Source organism: Columba livia, chromosome 3 (assembly GCF_036013475.1).
Source record: "Columba livia isolate bColLiv1 breed racing homer chromosome 3, bColLiv1.pat.W.v2, whole genome shotgun sequence".
NCBI lineage: Eukaryota > Metazoa > Chordata > Aves > Columbiformes > Columbidae > Columba > Columba livia.
This window is the reverse complement of record NC_088604.1, coordinates 67,720,893-67,742,436: the sequence shown is the minus strand read 5'-3', so window position 1 is coordinate 67,742,436 and position 21,544 is coordinate 67,720,893. Positions and strand designations below refer to the sequence as shown.

The 21,544-nt window shown below is 40.6% G+C and overlaps 1 long non-coding RNA gene across 1 annotated transcript in view; it reads right to left on the bottom strand.

Annotated features, from left to right (window-relative positions):
* Window positions 1-11,881: 11,881 nt before the first annotated feature.
* Window positions 11,882-21,544, bottom strand: part of LOC110362802 (uncharacterized) — a 38,275-nt gene continuing 28,612 nt past the window's right edge. The window contains exon 4 of the long non-coding RNA XR_010471433.1: window positions 11,882-21,456. This is a non-coding gene — a long non-coding RNA (uncharacterized LOC110362802). The remainder of the gene's footprint in view (window positions 21,457-21,544) is intronic.

Here is a 21,544-nt window from a genome sequence, read left to right as displayed (position 1 = left end):
ATAAGGCCACAGGCTATGCTCCAGTCAGCAACCTGCTTCAAATAGAATGACTTGAGGATGTCCATCTGGCTCTGTTTAGTAAATCCAAATTACACGGGATACAGTTACATTAAAACATTTAGCCAGTCTCAACCGGTGTTTCTGTCATTCTCTTTTTGTAAGTACTAAAAAAATGTAGTGCAAACCAGATAGCTATGTGTTACTTGCAGGAATGTGTCATAGGATTACTTGTGACTGATCTAAGGGCTTTTCTAATGGCTCACAGCTTTCTGGTTTATTCTTCATAAAGTTTTCTTGATTTTTTGTATTTAAAATTTATTCTGACTGACTGAACAGGGGAGAAGGGGAGAATAAATACATTATAATGAATGATATAATGAATATGAAGCTACTTTGGCAAAACAATTTCATTTTCATGAATCTCGTTGTTAGTTGAATGTATTCAATAGTTAGTGTGTGTCCTTTTTGAGGGCAAGAGCTTCTCCTAAAATTAAAGCCATGTTTTACAAGCATAATGCTTAGCTTTTGTTGAGTGCGAGTGGACCAGGTAAATCATGCCATTCTAGCCCTATTTGGTATGTGCAAGCTTTCTAACATACACTTTAAGCATCATATCTGCAAATAACTTGTGCGGCTTTAAAATAAGCTTCAGTACACAGTCAGTCTGGCAGCATTTGAGTGGACTGTCAGTGAAGTGTAAGCAGGAAAGGACATGTCATTTTGATTTTGCCCTGTCTGTTGGTGGAAAGAGTTTTTGTGGTGTTTGTCCAGTTGCACTACTGAATCCAGTCACTGCAACAGCTCCTAGACATTTCCATTAGTTGGGACAAATGTGCATTATTGCTGAAATTCTGAGAAGGGGTTTTAGGAAAAAATATGTTGTAAAGAATAAATATCTCTTGGACCAGTGACTGTTGTTCCAGTGCTTTGTGGCATAATTGCCAGTACCATGCTCAAGTTTGTGCTGTTAGGGACCAGGAGCTGGGAGGTAATCAGATTCTGTAGCGTTGTGTATCATATCATTGGAAATCTGTCCTCCCTAGCATATGCACTGTCCAAGTCTAAGCAAAGCAATTGACTTGATCTGCTGAGGTTATTCTGCTTCTAAATTGGATGGACTGAAGTGTCCCGAGGATGTGCTTGACGTGATTTTTTGTTTTAAACAGTCATTGGATTTCAGCAAATATCAGAGAATTTTGGGGTAGCAGACAGCTCCTTTCCTGTCTGACCTGTATCTTTTCTGGCATGGTATGAGATATAATCTTCTTTTCCAGTGTTGTGAAAGGAAGTATATCTTGGCCGAGATTAGTATTGGCAGGAGATAACATTTGCCTGAGAACCAAAGTGTATTGTTCTAGCACAATATACTGTAATTTAAATAATTCACAATGCAATTTCTTCTATGGGTCCAGTCTGTAAACTAAACTAGAAGCTGGCATTTTAGCTGGGTGCACTCACTTTCAAAGTACTGAATACTGCACATAACATCAGCAAGAATTATCATTTTCTTGCATTGTGTAATTTTAATAACAAGTGGTGCTACATCTTTTTCCTTCTCCATCTGAATAATGCCTCTTACTTTTTTCTTTCTCACTCTGGAAAAATACTGTAATACTGTCACGTTCAATACACCTGTCTCAGCTTATCTGGTTTCACTATGCTATTGCTAGGTGGATGAATGAGTTAAAGTTTTATCTTCTGAGACAGAAGCTGACTGAGGGTACTAGAAGCTCACTGCCGCAGATTGTGAAGAAAGAAAGGTGAATGAGCTTCTTCTGAGGACTGTGCTAGCAGTCTCCATTGAACACTGGAGTAAGGACCAAGAGTACAGGAAAGGCAGAAGGCACAAAGAAAGGGGCTTCAGAAGAAAACTGAATGAGCTGGAGTTTGCCAGAGGTGCAGTTGTGTTCAGACCTCCTTCCTCTGGTTCCTAAAGGACTCTGCAGGACTTGTCTCCTACTGAAAATGGCATGTGATGGAATTGTCGTAAAAGGCCTTTGCTTCTCTAGCTAGGTGTTCACCGAAGGAGAGTTTTCTTCCCTGTACACACGTTGTTTACCTGTACCATATTACTAATTGTCAGCCTTGCCTTAAGGGGTTATGCTCTTCCTCATTGTAGGTTTAAAATTGTCTTGAGTGTGGGAACGTGATAGCAGAATACTGTGAATTTGAAGTACTGTGATGAGCAAAATAGGCTAAATAGCAGAGTGCAAAGTGAAGACAATTGAGAATGTGCAGTTTTAATGTGATTTTTTAATAAAAGTTGTGTCTTTCCTAGCATTTAAGTAAGAGCATTTGCTAATATTTTAGGTTTCATTAATGGCTGTAGTATGCAGGACTGCTGTGTCTGCTTGTGGACTTCTCAACTGGAAATACCTCTTTTGTTGCATGAATGCAGGTTACTTTGGTATCAAATAATGAATGGTGCTCTTTGCAAAAGAACTTTCTCTCCATGTTTTTTGTCTCCTTCTCCTCCAAGTGTTTCAAGTGTAGATTTCTCTTTGACCCCCGTCTGCCGCTCACTTACTTCTTCAATATCTTTTCCAATGCATCATTCTTTCTTAGCGCAACACCATCTGGATTGGGTGATTCACATATATGCTTCCCCTGCTGAATAACCTACACGAGGCAGGAAAGCTGAACCCCTGAGTAGTGACTGCTTGTTTCCTACTTTGCTTTTTTTGGAGTGGGTTTAAGTTTTCAATGGAGAGAAGGGAGAGGAGTTATGCAGCACTGCCAGATTGAGTGCTCTTTCCACCCAGTTTTTGTGCAAGCTTCTTAGAGTGTTAGAAAACAGTGTGAGGAGACAGAAATCTAGTGTTTTTAGTCATATTTAGAGGTTTTCCTTTAGATCTGTATATCACTTTTATAGTCTACATTAACAGACTACTGACCTGGGTCTGCCTTTTTTTTTTAAACTAAGTCTTAGAAGTGTGGTTGTCATTGTGTTTGTCTGCTTGTTTGTTTTGTTTTGTTTTGTTTTGTTTTTTGCCTGTGATGACATTGGAAGAATTTACTAGGTATGGCCAGACCATCTGAAGAAGATCCCAAGGCGAAAATGGACGTCATGTGTCACAAAGTCCATGGACATCTACATAACGTGGATTGTCCCACATGACTGTTGTGATCAGTGCGTGTACAGTGGGTTTTCCAAGTGATGATTTTGTGATGTTATACACTAAGGATAGATGAAAATTGGAGGACTGAGGAGAGATTCCCAGGTCTTGTGTAAGTAACTGTGTCCTTGTATTCGTCCTGGTACTCGTTAACTAGCTTCCACTTTTTCCTTCCCACCCCCAGGCTCATGAGCTTCCAGAAGTAAGAAACCCAAGGTCATATGCCTGGACAGGCTTTTGCTGTGTTGCAGTCAGACAGTCAGGCAATCAAGACCACAGGACATGCCAAGGGAAGCTTCCACCCCACAGGCTAGATGTGGAAGCTGTATATTTTTTGCAAGATGAGCTGTCCCTCCAAGTAGTTCTTTATTCCAGGAATATCAGGTACCCTCTGACAGATACTCAGCAGGGTTTGGGTAGGATGGAAGTTTGGGATCTGCTGTACCTTCAGGGAGGTGTCTGCAGCTCCCAGGGATTCTCTGCTCCCTTTGACTGCAGTGGAGGTGCCCGTTGTGCACACTGGCAACGTACAGCTTGGTGTACATGGGGAGTCAAAAGCCTTTTGCCTCTTTGAGAAGCAGCATACGGTTTATCTCTAGTTCAGTAGGGAAAACACTTTGGCGTGTCTTTCAGGAAAGGTTGCTGGGTCCTGACCTCCTTTGACCTGATTTAGTTGAGGATTTTGTCAATCTCATTACATGGAATGTTCTTTGGCAGCACTGAGTGACCAAAGCAGGCTGATCACAAATTATAATTTACACATGCACAGAACGAAACATTAAAAATAACTCTTAAAAAATTCCTTTTCAGTGACATATAACAACCTTCCTTCAGTAGACTGTCTTAGACCTCAAAATCTGTATGACAAGTCACCTCAGCTTCCTCAGACTTATCTGTCTTCCCAGACACATCACTAACATGAGGCTGAATAATGCAAAAGATGTGCATCTGAATCTTTTATTTTTTTTTTTAAACTACATCACTGGCCCTATAGATATGGCCATTTTGTATCTACCTACCAGGTATGTCAGCCAGTATTTGCTGATGCACCTACTTATCAGAAATACCTTTTACCAATTCCAACATAAGTATTTCAGGCAAAAAATACCAGTTGCGTACACAAAGTGTTTGCTTTGGAAGTGCTTACATATCTATCAAATCAGGGGTGAAAATGAAGAGCAGAAAATAAAACTTAATTGACCGGTGACACTGAAACACTGCAGCTTGAGTCTCAAACATTTGTTCTGACTCCATTAAATAAGATTTTTTTTTTAAATTTAATAAATTTGAACGGCAAATACCTAAAACTTCCTGCTCTACTTGTAATCTGGCAGAAAAAAAATTCATCAGCTCTGAGCAGAAATCAGGCTGAAGAGGTTTAGTTTTTTTATCCTGTTCAGAGGTGAATGTGTAGTTGGTGAATGTAAAGAGCTTGATACCACAGCCAAGGGGAGTCGGTGAATATATAGAGGTGTTCCAGCAGCAGCACTTCCAACATCAGAAGCAGCTGGATGCAGCATACACCAAATGCACCATCCAATCAGCAGTAAATAGTGTCCATAGGATTGATTCTGTGCCATGCCAAGGGAATATCTGTCACATATAAACAAAGCTTTCTGTGAATATTAAATCCCAGGTTGTTGGTCTGACAGCTACTTGCAGTACATGATGTGAATGAACGAGCCAACAGGATAGGTTAAAAAGGAATAACAGAAGAAATTACATTTCCTTAGTGTTTCTAGGCACAATGTCATTTTTTTCAGAACATTATTTATTACTTGTAACTGCTGTTCCACACTCTGAGAAGCGGTATTTCAAATTTCTTAATGAAAAAGAAAACCCACATTACACTGTAACAGACCTTGATTTTATGTGAAGCAGCAGTCCAGAAATTCAGCAGTTCTAGCCCATCACCTCCTCGATGACAGGAATATCTCTGTGCTTAGGACAGTCTATAAGAAAGCATGTTCCTCATCTGTCATTGTTCATGAGCAGTTTTTATTGTCCTCATAAAAATCAAGAGGTGATAAATTCTCCCAGTGACTCCCCTACCATTAACAGTCTCTTGTTCTTCATACTCACAAGGTTATAGCAAACTGGTTGTCGTCAAGTTGTATTCTTTTTGTCAGCTTTTACATAGAAGCTGTGAAAATAGGACAATAGGAAGTATGTGGTTCTACAGCTAGAATAGCAGTAAGAGTCACTATTTTACAAACTAAATCTAAAGAAACGTTCTTGTCCTGTATTGTAAGGTATGCATCTTCCAGGACTGAAGAGCTCGAGTTGAGACAAAGTATTTTAGTTTTTTATTTTATTTCTTTATTTTTTTAAGTAAAACATATGGGAAGATCTGCTGAAGATCCTGTCTCTTAATTAGTTACAGGCTAGCTGCAAAGTAACACGTCTGAGAGGTAACCTCCATGTTACAATGCAGCTATCAACTTTCAAACCTGAGAGAAGGTGGGAGAAAGGAGAGCATTGAAGAATGGTTATCTTCCATCTTTGAAAGCTAACGAGACTTTGGATTTTCACCTTTACAAAATGTCATTAGCTACCAGACTGAATAATTTGCCAAATCAGTGGAAGAAAAACCACTGATGACTTAAAAGTCCTAAAAAGTCCTAGGGTTCATTCCAGGACTGCCTTTGGTTTCGTTATTTAGGAGATGTCTACATCTGACCAACTGTAACTGCATACTGGATGTTGACATCAGTGACATTCCTAAGTGTCAGGAAATGAGACTAAAAAATAATTAACAGGCTGTAAAAACTACTGAAGACTGATATGGGAGCTGGTTGCTTTTCCTTTTACCTCACCTTCTTTTTTCAGCCCTCTCTTGTTTTCTGTTTGGCTGTTTCACATCCATGTTATTGAAAGAAGTAGGTAAAGGATCACTTATCAAGGAACAATGTAAGATCCAAGAGAGATATGAAAATGGATTATTTCCTGTGAGTACAAGACTTATGCACTGCCCATCAATCTCCGCAATTTCACCAATAAATTCTAAATTCTAACCAAATTCATTGGAAGTAGAAGTTTCAAAGATGGTAAGTTCCTTTTCTAATTCATGAAAATTCATTGTGAAAAAGAAAACAAAGGGAAAGTTTAAGTTCAGTCCTTATCTTACCTGTATGATCTGCAAGCTTTGCTGTCAGCACTCATGTCCTGAATCAGCCGTGACCTGTGCTGCCTCTTGCCCCATCAAACAAGTAACGTGTATGGGAGAGAAGTGTAAGTATTGTGAAAGTCACGGCAGGGATGGGGAGTTATGGGATACTGAGAAACTAGAGCAATTACTGTGGAAGAGATTTGGGGGACATAAGAGCAACCTGATGGTGCAGAGGGAACTTTGGTGATGTGCTGGTTTGACTGAAAACAAGTTAATTTTCTTAATGCAGTTGGAAACCTTTCTTTTTCATAGCTAGCATGGTCGTTATTTGGACTTTGAGAACAACAGAACACCCTGGGAAAGAGTTAATGTTTTTAATTGCTCTGGTCTGAGAGCCAAGGATGTTCTGAGTGCTCTGCCCACAGGTGTGAGGCGGCCAGTAAGGGGGGCATAGAGGGGGCAGAGCTTGACTGACATCTAGATTGATCAATAAGAGTATTCCATCCCATTACTGTCATGCTTCATGTTGAAGGAGAGTTGGGATTTTCTTTTCTCTCTTGCTCTCTTGTGTTCTTCTTTGCTCTTTTTCTCGGAGCCAGGTGGATTTGGTTCGGGATGTTTAGTTCAGCCTTTTGCCATTTTGCAGAGGCCTCTGGGCCTTTCTGCCTTTTTTGCTTTTTCTCTCTTCGGGATCAGCTATTTGGGACCAGGTGCTGTTTCCTGGGACTGGCTGCTCGATGTGGATGAAGTTCTTGAGGAATTGCCTTGAGTATCTTTTATTTTATATTCTATTTCTATTATATATATATATATTTACTAGTCACATATTAGTATTTTGTTATTTTATTGAACTGTATTTATCTCAATCCAAGTTCCTCCCTTCCTTTTCGATCCAATGCTGTCTGGATAGTAGCTTGGATCTGCAATACAATCTACTTTTTTGCACATTTCCCCACTTAGCTGCCCCATTCCCATTTCTCTCCCCGCTCTGTTAGACAAGCTTCCTCACTGACATCACTGCCAAGGTAGTCATGGGTCAGCTGAGAGAGGAGGAATGACTGACTTCCTTCCCCTTGGGGCATCAGCTGCTGCTGCCACTGCTGCCATGACACACTTAGGTCACCTGTCATCCCAGCAGGAGAGCAGAAAGTACACACCATAACCCAACAACTTCAGCATGTCTTTTCCCTTTGTAGCAGTTGCTACAGCGGCTACAGTTCTTTGGATTTTTAATACACCTCGTGAGTTCCACTGATTTTTTACCTGTAGGATTTTTTTTCACTTAAAGTTTTCTCAAAGGCTTCACGTTACAGATATCTCTACAGAACCCTGGTGTTGCTTCTGAAACACTGCAATGCTTCTGAACTGACAATTGCAACTAAATTAGATATCAGCAGCTCTAAAATTGAACTCTGTGAAATGATAGAAACAAAATAAAATGTGGAATCACAGAAGAATTCTAAAACAAAGTGAAAGAAGTGTTCAGAACAGAGCATCGCACCACAGCAAGGCTGGTAAGTATAAGAAATATAGATTGGAGAGCAAGACTGGCCATGGAATTGCATGGCCCATCTTGGAGATGTCAATTTGTCATTCTGTGCCCAATTTCACCTAGTTAGGAAAGAGACTAGTAGTCCTGTCTTCAGAAATGCAGTGTTGCTGATTTAGCTCACCTTTTCAGAGTATCTTGTGATGCACAGCTAGAAGGCACTGTAGAAATGTGCATGACTCTTTGGGAAGTAGAATAGTTCTGTTATGACCTATTCAGCTCTTGGAAAAGAGTGCACTGAGGTGCCTAGGAGAAAATGGAGTTCATGTCAGCAGTTGAATAAAACAAAGAAGACAATGTCAGAGATGGATGAGGAGAAGAGGGAAGCATACAAGGTATAAAGAAAAACATGGGTGACTGACATCTGCCTGAGAAAAAGAAGTTGGAGATGAATGGGAGAGGGCAGTAGCCAAATGGAAGGGGTTGATGCTGGGTAGAAGGTGAGGCTAGAGGGTGAAAAGACCTCAAGCAGTGGAGAGGGAGGAAAAGGCAAAGGGCAAATGAACCAGAAAATTTGAGAATATTTAAGGAGGAGGAGTTTATGCCAGATCAGGGAACATCTATGGGGAACAGACTTAATGAAAGAAAGATCTTGGAGTGAAAAGAAAATAGAAAAGGTGATGGGAAGAGAAACGGTGATTTATGGGGTTATGGCAACTTCAGTGGAAAATGAGAAAAAGTAGAAGAACATCAATGTTTGCCTTATGGTGGAAAACAAGGAAGAAAAATGAACTGAAGACATGACTGAATTGTTATGGTCCTTGTAGGGTGGGTTTTTAGTCCTGAGTAGGTTAGAGGTTGTTCATATAAGCTACTGCAAATATATTATTTCACAGTGTCAGCAGAAAGGCCATTGAGTTCTAGAAATCAGCAATCAATAAAATACCAGCTCATGGGTAATCTGTAGGCAACTTAAAAATGCAGAATAAATTATAATGTGCAATGCGTTTTCTTCCTTTTTGCCTTTTCCTTTACTGCAGCTGTGGTTGTGCGTGGCCCTCACTTCCCACGCCTAGCAGTACTGTCTGCCTATCCTTAGTGGAATGTAAAGGAGAAGCTTGTATCTGAATGCAGAGATCGTGCCAGCCCTCACCAGAGAAAGAAGGCCCAAAGTTCATCAGCCATTGGCACTGTGTGGGCTCTTTGGCTGACAGGCAGCTGATTTGCTCTGAAACAGAAGCAAATTGTTTTACAGCCTTAGGCTGCTCCTATAACACAGTGAACTTGACGCAATTCTGTTATGGCATTGCCAAGCTGGAGCAAAGAAGTAATAGCACTTGTTTTCCTGCCTCTGTAAACTCATCCGGCTTTCCTTCTCCAACTTCCCCAGCAGAAACAAGATAATTAAAAATGGGCCTAGACTGCAGCCATTGAGATTAATGTCAGACCTTAAGAAAATTTCCTCAGTGTAAGCCTAGGTGATTTAGAGAGATCACCTTTCCTTGACTGGAGGTGTTTTAAGAACATGCTAACAGCATATAAATTAAAAAGAGATTGAAGGCTGGGGCTTTAACATTAATGCCACAGGAGGGCAAGCCAGCACAAGATCAGGCAGGTGTGGAAGCAAAATCAAAGGGCTGTCAGACTGATTAAGAATAAACCACATCAGAAGTGCAACTGGTGAGAGACTCATTCAGAGCCAAGTAAGGTAGGGAATATGGTATTCCTTTACACAGCCTCTTTGGGAGATTTTTGTGACCAGGTTAAGAATGGAAGAAGGTCCAGTACTACAAGCTGTGGTCATCAGAGGGAAGATGAAGACTGGAATTATCTAGGCTAAATGGGAACAGATACTAGGACTAGTGGCCAGGGATCTGCAGTTCAGTCTTCTGGAGCATACTTTTTTTCTTCTTCCTTTTTTTTTTTTTTTATTTTTTTTTTTTATTTTTTTTTATTTCTCCTTTGTCTCTGCTGTGGGTAGTGTCCTAACTATAGCAGTGGACAAGCTTATATTTGTATTATCCTTGTTTCATTATATTCCATAAAGGGTTGTGTTGTCAAGGACCTCTAAAATCTGCACTCTGCATTTTTCAGTATGGAGAACACTTCTATTTGCAGGGCTGGCAGCTGCTGTGTAAGCTTTTCAGTCCTTTTTAATCACTCTGCCTTCTGTAGCAAGCTACTGTGAATGAGGTCTTTGGAGCTTATTATCCAGGCTTTTTTACCACACTGGAGAAGGAACAAGAGGTACTGAAGAAGGCCCCAGGGCATATCCCCTGCCTAATGAAACTCTGCTGTGCCTGTAGAACCACAGTGCCAAGAGGAGGATGAAGGGGTCATGGCTGTGATGTGTTGTGTTCTGGCTGATAGCACATGAGGATGGGTCAGAGCAGCCATGAAACTGCTTTGCATGACACTAGAAGTCAAGTCAGCTCTGAATGACAGATGGAAATGGGATAAGGACTCTGAAAGCTTCCTTTACCCATGTTCTTCTCACACAGTCTGTGGTGCTGAAGTCACTGACGACTGAAAGAGCTGGAAAGAGGAAGAAAAAAATCTAGTACCTCTGCTTTTGGTTGGGTTTTCCTCTGATTCCAGGGAATCTGACCTTAAAAAGCACGTCGTGGCAAACAGGTAGGGCTCATTGCGAGCAGCAGCCACCCTGATTGACAGGAGGTAGTGAGACTGTATGCCCTTGTATGCCAGTGGATGAAGCTAATTTACTCAGATATTGCAGATTTAGAATGAAGAGCTGCTTGACACAGATTTTGAGCAACTCCATCTTTACCATTCTTGCTTGGCAGACATGGGAGCAACAAGGATCCTCACTTTTACAATGAAGAAATAATTCTTCCCTGTTCAGCTTTGTGGTTGTTGCATGCTGACTGGGAACCTACTGAGAAAAAGTGACATAATATAAGGTTCTTTTCTCCTCCTTTATTATCAGAATCATCTTAGTTAAATACAGGTAAGAGCAGGAAACAAGCAGTTATAATAAATGCTGAACCTTCAAACCCAGCCCAAACCTCTTCATAGACTGGAGACACATGTTACTGTTTCAGGTTTTTACTTCAAGAAAACTCCAGGGATTTGGACTCATTAAGCACGCTAATCCCAGGTTTACTTTTTAATTGCAGTTTTTAACTTGCCCGATCTGCTACCTGTTGCCCTATCAAAGTCATGCTCACAGATAAAAGCATGAGAAAAGGAACCCAGGGAGGTTTGTTTCTGTGGTCTCTCAGGGTGTGGTGCAGTTGCTCCCTGGAGCTTTCTCACGGGCTGAGGTATCGTGTCGAAGTGTGACTCTGGTCTGAAACAGTTACATCTGAACAGACTAGGATGTGAAGATCTTTATGAAGATACAGAGGTGCTCTCACAGGTACAGTATATTCTTGCAGCTACCTGCAGCAGGGTGAAGCATGCAGAGTGGCACACCAGCTGTGCACAGCTGCAGTGTTCAGTAGCAGAGCGTTTGAATATGAACACAATTCTCACTTTGGTTTCAGTCCTTTCCCTCTCTCTTTGCTGAATGAATGGATCTACAGTACTGCAATTTATGTGATACAAGATGGTGTGAATTAGCAGTTTGGGATTACTGGTTTGAGTTATTAACTTGGGCTCGTGAATAAACAGAATTACTAGGGAATCGTGCACTAATTACCCTGGAGCTCTGCTGATGAAAGAATGATAGAGAAGCAGTGAATATACCAAGAGCTTTTGACCATTGTTTTATTATTAATAGTTTTGCTAAAAGGAGCAAAAGTGGAAAAAACCTGCTTTTCCTGTCTGACTCTGGACTGTATGTGGGGCTGCACGACTCCTCTAGAGAGTGAATGACACAGCGTAGTTACTATTTTTTGTCATGGTCGTTGTTAGTTACTCAAAAGGAATTTCTGGTTCCTCTATGGAAGGAACAGATCCCGCTCTGATACCTTTTGCCTTGGATATCCATTCGGCTTCCACAAAACTGGTAGCATTTCATCTTGATGACGGCTCTGGTAATGAAGCAGTTAAGTGAGACTTGCAGAAAACCCAAGAGAAATGCACTGATTAAATGCTTTAGCTATCTCCTACTATTCTTCTTGCCTGCTTTTTTTCACCTTCTTCCGGCCTTGGCAGTGCGTGCTCTTGTGTTGTTGGGTTTTTTTTTAAAAAAAAGCTGGATGGGAAATTAGTAAACACTTTATTTGGTTCAACATATGTTAAGGAAGTGGAAACAGCTGGGGGCCAAAGGGAGAATGTGGCTGGCAAGGCAGGTTGTTATTTTTATATAGAGCTGTTCAGTTAGGTCTCTGTGCAGAGATGACACTTCACTCAGCCCAGTTTTATCCCGATGCCTCCAACTAGTCCTCTTGCCTTCAAGCACTTAGTCTTAGCAGTTTGCACACCTGCATGTTTACATCCTGTGATCCATTGCACAACAGCTTCTCCTTATCTCTCTCTTTCCTCCGTGCCTTTCTTTTCCTTTTCCTTTCCTACAGCTGTTACATTTGGTGCACACCCCTACAGATACCAGAGGTGGTGGGAGAGGTCTGGCCCAGCTTTGTTTGTCGCCTTCCCAGCCCTTCCTCTTCCAGAAGGTGCTAGAGCCCAGTGTGAAAGCTGGTCTGAAGGAAAAGAGCCTGGCAATCTCTGCCAAGTTTGAAGAGAAAAACCAAGTGCCAGTCAAGAGGAAATTATTAGGTGGGGGAGAGGATGGGATATCCATGGTGTCCAGGAAAATGGTCTCAAGTAATTTGGATGAAGTCATAATTAGACAGGACTGAAAACTTGGATTTTATGCATATATATATATTCTACTCCATATTATTATCTATCATTATATTTATATGTTACATTACTGTATATTCTAGAGTGATAGGTGACAGAGGAGAAACTCAGAATCACCGGTCTTGTGACAGGAGAGAGCCCTGAGTTACTCCATTAGGAAAGCAGAGATGCTACTCTATTAGATGAGGAAAAAAGTGATGGAGTAGATGATGTATCAAGGCAAAGAATAAAATGATCTCCTCTCTTTTTCCTACGCTTCCCCTGTACATGTAAAAAAATTTCCATCAACTCTATTGCTACTTATTCCCAGTAATGAATTCAGCTGAGCAGACCAACATATTTTGGCCTGTCGCATGGAGATCTCTCATAATGTTGGTTAAACAAACAGATATTATTGGGCCTCGATTATACCAAGGCCACTTAATATGGCCAGAGGGAATGTTTTTGGAGGTTTTATTGAAACATCAAAGACCAAGGCCACTCTGTTATTTCTCACTGGTTTGCTAAGGAAAGTGACTTAACTGCAGAGCTCCCACTGCTGTTTTGTTACTCTTGTGTATGAACCCTTATAAATTCCTGGGAGCTGAAAAACAATTCCAAGCAAAACACAGTTTTGATTCTTGGCTTCTGTGTGAGAGTTTTGCAGCCTAATTCCTATGTCAAAGATCATGTAAGACTTATCCAGAGACTTATGAGAGTCAGCATGGCAAGAATTAGCTTGCTTTTTTTTTTTAACTTTGACTCTGAAACTGGAGCTCAGCAGCCTTGCACAAAGAGAAGTGAGGCCCAGAACCACCTCATAACTCTGCTGCCACACAAGTCTAAAACAGCCTTAATTCTAATGACCTCCCCAACATAATTTCAAAATGTTTCATTAAGTCTACAACTAACAATGTTTCTCAAAATCCATATTAATGGCTTCTAATGGTTTCTTTGTTGGAAGATATTTAGTATGTTCTACAGCCCATTATAGCAAATAACATTGCTATTTTTATGTATTTCATGTGCAAGACAAGGTGGCCTCCTGGTTATGCCATACCATTAAATGAAAATATTAAGCCTAATAGACATGACAGTTCCTTTACCTGATTATTTCCACTTTTTAAAACACTTTTGAAGTGTTTACTTGTGATGTAATTAAAATATGCAATAAAATGTTCCAAGGGCAAAGAGCAAGTATGTTAAACTAGCGTAATAAGTAAAGCTAGTATCAGTTAGCTTGCCATTGCTTTCTTGCATTAAGCTGGCATGGATCTTAGCCCTGAGTGGCGTCCATTTGTTTTTCAATGTTCTATTTAAGGATCCAAGGTTGCAGACATACTTTTGTCAGTAATAATATGCTGTCGTTATCGATGCAAACTAATTGCTTCATTCCTACAATCAGATGTTTTTCATTTTAGAATCCTTTGATTTCCTGTTAGTCAGATGGTAGAAAAGGAGAGAGGTTCTGTAATAAAACTTCCAAAGAACAAAAAGAGAAAAAAAATCCATTTAAAGTCTAACAATGTAATTCTTGCCTTCTTTTTAGTTCAAAGGGACAAATTACTAGTGGCCTCTGAAAACCCAGGACAAGTACAAGACTTCATTATAGCCAAAGATTTCAGGAAATATTGACAGATCTACTTCTGAGGCAGAATTTCCTGCTTCCTGCCTTGATGTATAAAATACTGACACACACAGATTCATCTGTTCACTTTGAATATGTGCTGACAGAAGCAGTCTGACTTTCAGAGCAGTACACGCTCCAGGTGTACACACTCGGATGTCCCTGCCCACACAAAGCAGGACTCTTGCATCCTGTTTGGCACCCCTGGGGACCTGAAAGAGGAAATCATAGGCTGTCACGGACTCAGGATGCCAGGGGTATGAAGGTGACACCCAACTTTGTGTGCTGGCAGGAGAAGGAGCATTGCCTCCTTCAGACCTTTTCTGTCTGGATGAAGAGAAGCTGGCTCAGAGGCTGAACATTAAAAGGGTTAGTTCGAAGAGGTTTATGTCACTTACTTCACATTTTGGGTCATTTGTTACTAATTCTCTGTATCATCTTGTTCCTCTTTCTTGAGTAGTTCTTACCATATGAAAAGCCTTTTTAAGAAAAATATGAACCTGGCTTGACTATGGCAGCATAATATATCTAAAGAAATTACTTCCCCCCCGCCCCCCCCCCCCACCCCCCCAGCAATTTGGCATCGGTAGCATTGGTCAGGTTTACCAGACTGTCTCACCTCAGGCTGTTACAGCTCCCAGCAGTTACTCCATCCTGGAATGATGGACCTGTTGGTGAACACAAATGGTTAATGCTGAAGTGAACAGGCAAGGAGGGAGACTCTTCAGGAACTTTTTTCTGTCTGTAGGCCTTTAGAAAAGCTTAATTTACAAGAAAAAAATACACTGGCATTTAAACTGTCTAGACATCGGTGCTGTGCCTACTTTGAATTAATTTTGATGGGAGTGGTGTGCTTTCTGAGTGCCCAAATACCATTTAAGTAAAAAAAAAAAAAAAAAAGCTCTGATTATACTTGGGGGGGTCTTCGAAATAAACAGCCTGCTCAGCTATTGTGCTGAAAAAGCGAGTATTAAAAAATTAGACTTTGATAAAGTAAAGTAATATACAGTAAATGCACATGCATACATCAGGGAATTTCATACTAGAAGAGTATAGTTCTAGTCATGAGCATGATGGGAGTGGAAACTTCTGTGAGAAGATAACATTAAAGAAGCAGCAAAAGTTTGGAGTATGGATATGGTTGTTGGCACTTAAAGCACATCTAAGCTATGCATCTGAAAGCCATTCAAAACGTCTAACTTGGATAAAGGTGCCAGGAAAAACTACTTTATTTGTAGACACACTAGGTAGCTGCTGGCACACTCTAAAGAAGCAGAGAAAGCAAAACAAAAAGCCTAGATGCAATGTATCTTTTGAACTGACAACTATGTAATCCTCTGCTTCTGCTACGCTACAAGCTTAAGGTGACTTCAAATAGCTAAAAACCTGTAATTAGAGCCTTCTTCTGAAATGTGCATTTGCTTCCCTGACATTATGCAGCAGAGTTCCTGTTTTCCTGTTGTTTCCTGTGGTATAAACATTTATTTTAAATTTCTTTTGTCATCTGGATAGATGATGTCTGGAGGAGACGTGCTTTCATGTGACATTCTTCCTTCCCGCTGCTGTTTTTGTGGCCTCAAAGGCAAATGCAGGATATTCCTCTTCCAGTTCCTTCAATGCCTCTCCTTATACCAGTATCTCTGAGCAATCAATCTGCAGTGATGTCAGTGTTTCCAAAGAACTGATGTAATTACCTGAAAGAAATGTAGAATAGACTGGCCCTGAATTTCCTAGACATCCTTCAAGCTTGTATAAATTACAGAGGATTTGTAAAACCGTGTAAGTGAGTTATTCTAAGTAGTGTAATCTAAGTGTCATTCAGGAGATAGTAAAATGAGATGAGGATGAACATCGGATTGACTTAATTTACCTAGTCCCCTTGGGGTCAAGAAAAAGCTTAGCAAAACCATCAGAAGGGTTTTCATTGGTTGGTTGTAAGATCTCTTAAAGTCCCTTCCTTTCTGCATTTCTGTGACACCAAACTATATGACTCTAGTGGCCTAGCAGGTGGTATTCTGTATGAACACTAAGAATGGGAAAGATAAGAGAACTTCAATTAGCTGCTGGTGTGGACTGATAATCATATTTAAGGTTGTAAGTTGCCCTTACCACATCACTTCTTCTGATGTGTACAGCATCTGATCTGTACTGAGCTACCCTGTGGGTAGGCTGTGCTTGCAAAGCATTAATGGGAAATGTCTCATAGGTTCATAAATTCGGAAGTGTGGAGACACAATTTTAAAATTAGCATGCAGGTGTATTCCTACAAGAAGTGCTTGGCCTGATTTACTACATAACCTAACGACTCATGACCACATGGTTGAACACTGCCGGATTATCTAGCTTAACGTTTTAATAGTTGCAGTAAATCACTTAAGAAAACCTTCAAAAAACATAGAAGACTGACATGAGGAATGCTGTCTCTTGGGATGACTGGAAAAGTCCACTTTATTTAGGATTAACATGGGAAGTGCTTTCTGAGGGCTGTTGCTGTTGAAAGCACTGAATTTTCTGTTCCTCAGGACAGACAAAGGAAGTGGGGAGAGAGCTGCCTTATGCTGGAGAAATGGCAAGAATGATACTTAAAGATCATATGGGTTTATCTTCTAGCAGGAATTTCACAGCATTAGGTGACCTTGCCCTTCATTCATTAGTGCTCTTTTTCTGTAACATTGTAGATGACTCTAGAATTGGTTTACTTCAGCCTCCTGTGAAAGAGAGAAGTTAGTGGCAGAAAGGGAATGTAATGGTCAGGTCAGTGTGACAAACAGAAAACAGACAAGATGGGCTTTTGATAGATGCACTTGTGATGAATTGAAACACACATAATAGGAGGGCCAGTGATTTGTTGTAAAATAATTAATCCCTGAGGGTATTTAAAAGAGAATGCTGGTTCCTCCTTTGTACAAAGATGTGTATTTTAACAGAAAGAGATGCAGTCTGCAAAATTGATAGTGGATTTTGTTTGCCACACATTTATGGTGCAACCATTTACTCCACTATTCCATGAAGACTGTGATTAGGAGGAAATATTTTTATCTGATCTCAGTCAAGGTTTCAGTATATAACTCCAAACTATCCTTATTTGCATAGCTTTTGTTGTCGACAAACCAGTCTGGGTGGTGCCTGAGAAATTTTTGTTTATTTTAGGAAACCTGGCTTCTCTCCCCAAGCAGGCTCTGCCATATTCCTCTTCTCCTTCTTACTAGATTGTTGTCAAGCGTGTCATCCTGCCTTCCTAATTGTGAAGGGAGCTTTAGTGCAGAGGAGAAGAGGCAGCAGAGGCTGAAGTGGTTTGGATGGTTGGGGTGTCAGTGTGCTGTTTGACCAGATGATACCACAGCATCTCCAAATGAGGCCCCTTCAGCTGGACGAGGTCTGGGTACTGATGGGTAAAGTAAGACGCTAATCTACCACGTGGGTGTAAGCTGCTCCTTACTACCTGCCTGGGTACATGTTCTTACTATATGATAAATTTTATCTCTGCTTTAGTGATGATTCACTTTCCCTAAAGGATGATGTACCTCGTGTTTACCACAGATAAGTGGCATGTAAATAAGCAGTTAATGCAAAGTAGCTGGCACTAACTACTGCTTATAACCTGAGAAATCTGATGAAATAATTAACTCAGCATATTTTTATTGGTAGAAAGGTGCCTCTTCCCTTCCTTATGAGACTTCTTTACCAGAAGCAGAAGGGTATGGTTTTGCAGTGTGCAAGAAGATGATGGATGACGAGGGTTATAATAGATGTCAGTAAAATTCAAAGTAGGAAGCAAAAAGCCAACATGAAACCGTTTTTCTCTGTTTCTTCCATTACCAAAGCAGGTGAGTGTGTCATGAAGCCATCAGGTGCCAGGTTCAAAACAAACAGGAGATAATGTCTTCACAGGCTGCTACATGTTTTAGCTGTGCAATCTTTGACCGCAGTATGTCACGAGGTCCAGAAGTTCTCAGAGCTTCAGAAGTGGGCTGTGAATGTTCATGGATGAAAAATGCTTTGAGAGTTAACATGTACAAAGATACCCACTGTGGTTCAAATTGTCCGTCATACACGAATCCCTGGAAACTGGTATGAAATATTGCAGAATGTTAGTCTGAGCTTTCCATGCTCTTTCACTCTCTGCTGGTATCCATTGCCGGCTACTGTCAGATATAGGACATTATACTAAATGCCATTTTACATCCGCTGTGGCTTTTTTCATGTTCTTAGCCACGCTGTTATGTGGCACATTTGTGCCAGCACTACTGCACCTGTGCTTGGAGAGGTTTGGAATATCTTGTACTGTTTTAACTACTGTTAGAGGGACCCAGTTATTCTGTGTGGAGGAGGCTGCAAAAGGCATTTCAGTACCAGCATATGGGGTGGGAATAGAGCAATGGGCTGAACCAACAGTCTTTCCTAAGCTCTGAAAAGAGACATGTAGTGGGAAATATTTTTAAATACTATCTTTAATAACAAAATACAAGTCTTTCTTTAAAGTCTATATGACAAATAATACCTTTTAGGTGGAATTGCCATTTTGAGAGTTCAATGTCTTGTTTTGAGTAAAGGAAAACATTGTTTAGGTTCTGAATATGTGGGGGAAATTGTAGACATTTGAATTTGTTTATAAGGAAATTTTTATTAGTCTGTAGATACCAGCTACATTAATTTAACTGGGACTTCAGTTCCTGTTGTCACAGTTGTACGAATAGGAAAACGATGCTGCTGTTTCTAAAGACTGACTGGAAATGTTATCATTTGGGCAGGAGATCCTAATGGTTTGCACACTGCAGCCATCAAGGTTGCCAACATAGCCCTCATGCTAATAAATGAGGTTCTCAAACCTTAATATCTTTCTGTCTCTCTCTGGTTCAGTAGATGGGTAGATTTAGCACTCAAGTATCTGCATTAGCCTTGGAACCACACGCTTAGAGCTGTAGAGTGAGTTGGTGGTGAAGGAAGGTGAAAGAAAGCAACAGTTTCTGGGCAGGAGGCAACCCACAATTAGGAAGGTGCTTGTGTGCCGTTTATTATCATGGTTCAAAGGAACTATGGTGGGAAATGTGCAGGTTTGGTAAACAAGCCAAATGCACTAGGAACATGCCTGACTATTGGTCACCAACTTTGAGTCTCAGGGGAAGCTGACTTCTGAAACGTTGTCATTCAGCACAACTCTGAGTGGCTGTGTTGGTTTTGCTTGGTAAACATTCCCTTACTTAAGCAAAGCTATTACCAGCGAGGAAAGAAAAGGTCAGATATACTCGTGCTGTGAAGTGAAAGCCTGCGGGCAAAATAACTGACGTTCACTTAAAACCCTATAATTCTGCAAGTGAAGAAAAGAAAATGCACTGAACTGGCAGATGAAATGTACTATTTTCCTTGTCTTCATGTAAAGGTCAAGCAGAAAAAATCAGGAGGTCAGAAATAAATCAAGAATAATAAAAACAGTCCTTAAGAGACTGCAATGTTAACAGAGTTCTTTTCTTCCTGTAGCCTGATCTCATTGCAGAGCTGAAAGAAAAAAAGCACTAAGAACATGCCAAAGCATTAAAAGCAATATAATTGCATTTTGAAGGGCAAGGAAGCAGATTTTGTGGGTAAAGAGCTGTGTCTTTCACCTTTCATCTCTTTGGTGGTCACCCAAGGATCTCCTTTGCAATTACAAAGGGTACCATTTTAAGACCATTTACATTTCTTCGGAGAGTTATTTAAACAGTATCTATGCATTGCTCAGGTGACTCTAATTGGGTTGCTGTTTATGTGATGCAGCTGAACTGTTGGCCTTCTGATAGCAAACTATCCAAATGAAATAGTCTACTTTGGGTAAGGGCTATTAAAATGTAAAGTGGCTTATTGATGTACTTCAGGTTTATTGACCTGACCTTCTGAAGTTACCTTTTGTAATGCATAAACATCCCTCTCTGCCTTGCATTCATTTCATAGACTTTTCTACCTGGTCTGCAAGAGGGAAGAGATTAGAGCATCCTTTGCTCCCTGTTTAGTGAGGGAAGGTTCTTCCTGTAATTGTGCATCTCCGAAGAGATTGAGTTCTTCAGCTGAACCATACCATAGCGCATCAGTTTTACCTTGGAGAGCAAGCTTTTGGCCATTCCTTCTAGGAGGAAGCCCAGGTCTGACATATGGCATTTGATTCACAGTTTTATGTGAGGAGTTAAGAGCAGCTGTGTTTTTCTCCACATATTAGACACGCATAATTAGAATAGCTTCTCATGCCACTTTGCTAGTTTATTAACACAGAGAGATTTGTGCATTGACATTGGATGCTCTCATCAGACATAAATTATTTGTAACAGTTTTCTGTTTGGAGCCAACCTCCAGGAAGCAGGAATTGAAGGCTGAGACCTGGAAGGTGACATCAGTGTGAAGAGAGTCTGTCCCTTCATAGCTGTGACTGGTAGAGATTAACAGCAGCTAAATGAATTGACCTTTTTCTCCCCAACATCCATGGACTACTTTCCATTCTTTGTATTTTGACTACCATTTTTTTTCAGCACCAACCTGCAGATGCTGTCTGTGTGTCTGAAACATGCTACACAATCTAGTCTGCTTTGGACATCCATCTACCTGCATCTGATTCTCCACATGTTTCACATCTTTTAGCACTGTGATGGAGACATTTGTCCTTGAGGTCTCCTCTCTGATACAGCTGTTTACCCATTGTGATTTAAGCCTTTACGTTCCTCAAATCCTTGATCTTTCTTTTTTTTTTTTTTTTTTTTTATTTTTTGTGGTCACAGATGGCAGTGGTTTTCCATACGTCAGATGCTGGGCATTTCTCTCAACCTGGCCAACCAGTTTGTTTCTTCCTCTGTCCTTCCCACCCCACCCCAAAACAAGTTTTCTTGATAATTCAGGATGCCTTCTGACTTCCTGATCATGCTGATTCCTCTCCCTGTGGGGCAATGAAAGCTTGTCATACTCAACCTCTGTGAGTAGGCAGAACATAGCTTTGAGTGCTACCCTGAAGAGCTCAATTACAGGAGCTATTTTTTCCCCCTCCTCCACACCCCAAGCTTTAACTCAAGCCAGAAGAGAAATGAATCTGATGGCTTTTAAAATTAATTTGATTTTTTTTTTTTATCGTATTCTTACCAGAACAGAGTTTCAAATTCTGTTTTTATCGAATACATGGAAGTTTTCCAGTGGAACCAGGTCTGAGGTGAGTCAGAAACCAAAATGTGGTACGAGCGAGAAACAGACATTGTTTTAACTGTTTTCTTCCCGTTTTTTTCTCAGGCAGTAAGTTCTGTTCTCCCACAGGTGACGCTCCTTATGTGGTTGTTCTCCTAGACAAAGTCTGGATGGACAGTAGCATGGCACTTCCTCGGCCCTTTAAATTAATGTTTTATCAAATCATTACCTGTGAATAAGGAGAAAAAAGTGTGCTTTTACAACTCTAGTTTTCTGCCAAACCATCTGGGCATGAGGTAAATCTTCACAGTGATCTG